The sequence below is a fragment of the Petaurus breviceps genome, unplaced genomic scaffold, assembly GCF_028583685.1.
Source record: "Petaurus breviceps papuanus isolate PSGF00001 unplaced genomic scaffold, PetGlider_PUasm1.0 90730, whole genome shotgun sequence".
NCBI lineage: Eukaryota > Metazoa > Chordata > Mammalia > Diprotodontia > Petauridae > Petaurus > Petaurus breviceps.
The window spans coordinates 10,800,317-10,802,940 of NW_027187324.1; positions in this window are offsets into that span (position 1 = coordinate 10,800,317).

Below are 2,624 nucleotides of genomic sequence, written 5' to 3' on the forward strand. Positions count from 1 at the left end.
TAACTGGTATCCAAATCCTCCTTTTATAACCCCATATCCAGAACTTCTTCCCCTCTGTCCCATTGCTTCCAATGGGACTGGTAGTAAATACACCATCTCTGGTGAGAAGATGCCAAAGGCTGGTCATTTGTTTTTGGATGTTGCTGACACCATCTTTGCATTGGATGATAGATTACATCAGGCAGTTTCAAAGATTCCTTCCAACTTAAAGATGCCATGATTCCAAAGTCAAAAAAAGATTTATAAAATGTGATCATGTCACCACCTTGAGATTCTCCTTCTTGAAGAGCTAATATAAGCATTTTGTAACTCAATATATTTTTAAAATGCCTTCCAAATACTCCCTAAATTTAACACAGTGACAAAAATATCACACATAGTCCTTTTGGGGCTCATTGCTCTTGCAATTGGAATTAATGCAGCATGATTTGGCAGAAGTTTCTTTACACTCTTTCGGAGTATAGACATATTGTAGATGAATTGATAGGCTATTTTTATATCACTTTCAGGTCCTTGAGATGATGTAAGTGGCATATATCACACATAATAACAACCTGAACTTCATTTTAATCCAAATTGTATTTTTAAGAAGAAAAAAATCTTTCCTTTTTTTTCTGGGAAAGCTTCTTTATTTTTCTCTATATTACTACTAACATTGGCATTGTCATTTCTCTGCACTTTGGTCTAAAAAGTCTAATCAATGGGCACATAGTACTTCTTAGATTTGTAATCAAAGTATTCTAATTTTGTAAGTGATTCCTTACTTCTATCCTGAAGGGATGGTTACTATTGCCATTTTACACAAGAGGAAACAGATACAAGGAAGCAAAACACTTCTTTGACCCTGGACAAATCAATAAATCTTTTTGTGCCTCGGTTTCCTCATCTGTAAATTTTTTTAAAAGATTAGATAAAGGAATTTCTAAGTCTCCTTCCAAATTTAAGATTCTGTTAGTTGTATGAAATTTGATCAAAAGTATCACTGTAAACAAGCTGTAGAAGTGCCAAGATGAGCCCCCCTACACCTGAGTCTTTACTATATTCTGAAGTATTTTGACAATTACTTTAAACTATTGAAATCATTTCAGTTACAGAATTGTGGTGGAAAGATACTCTAAGATTAGAAAGTTCATTTGAATCTATGGTTTTCTAAAAATAATATTTTGTTTTCCCGTAATTACATGTTAAGACAATTTTTAAACTTTTAAAAAAAGTTTTGAGTTCCAAATTCTATCCCTCCCTCCTACTCCTGAGATGGTAAACAGTCCTATACAGTTTATCTATGTGAGATCATGTAAAACATTTCCATATTAGTCATTTATGCAAGAAGACTCAAATAAAAAGAAAGAAGGAAGGAAGGGAGGGAGGGAAGGAGGGAGGGAGAGAGGAAGGAAGGAAGGAAGGAAGGAAGGAAGGAAGGAAGGAAGGAAGGAAGGAAGGAAGGAAGGAAGGAAGGAAGGAAGGAAGGAAGAAAGGAAGGAAGGAAGGAAGGAAGGAAAGGAGTGGAGAAAGAATGAAGGGAAGAAAGAAAGCATGGTTTGGTTTGTATTCAGACAGTATCAGTTCTTCCTCTGAAGGTAGAGAGTATGTTTCATCATAAGTACTTTGTGATTGTCTTGGATTTGTATTGCTAAGAATAGCTGTCATTCATAATTCTTCATTGTACAATATTGCTGTTACTACGCCCAACATTCTCCTGGTTCTGCTCACTTCACTTTGCATCAGTTCATGTAAGTCTTTCCAGGTTTTTCTAAAAACATTCTGCTTGTCATTTCTTATATCACAATAATATTCCATCACAATCATATACCACAGCTTGTTTAGTCATTCCTCAACTGATAGGCAATCTATGGTTTTAAAATTTGAATTCTCTGTAAGTTATGGTGCTGGATTGAAGCTCTTGATTCTAGAGACTGTATTCAGTACTGAGGTCTTCTCAATCATCGTACCATTTAATTTGTTTTGCCCTCACCCAGGATTTCCTCTGGGAATGTCAGAACTGGGCTCATGTCTAGGTCTCTGAAATAAAAGATTAAGATCCCTAAGCTTGGGATTATATGTATCTAGGCCAACAAGACATTGAAAATAGGACATTTTGACCAAAATAATGCAAAGGATTTGTAATGAAACCTATAAATAATCAAGACAAGTATCCTTCCTTCTCCATTGGGCACCATTTCCCAGATGTATACACAGTCCTCCAGATTTATAGCACTGACATGCAATAGCCTTCTCTATCCCATGCAAGACAAATATATTTGTTATAGATAGAATTGATCCCCAACTTGCCTCCCACCCCAAACACACACACACACACACACACACACTTCTGGACCCACAAAGTCCACATAACCCTAAATACCAGTGAATGGCAAGTTCTGGGTTTACTCTTCCATATTGTAGCTGTTCCTTGCTATTCCTTAGCCCTACTTGGCCCCTGCTTGGTCCAGTAACTCCTTCATTTCTTTCAGGAATATGAAGAACTCCTCCACTTAACATGATTTTCAGGAAGAGTCATATATCTATGTAGGCTTTTAGGTGACTAGGTCTGTATGAGTCTGAAGTCTCCAAGACTCTTGTTCATTCTCTCTCTCTCTCTCTCTCTCTCTCTCTCTCTCTCTCTC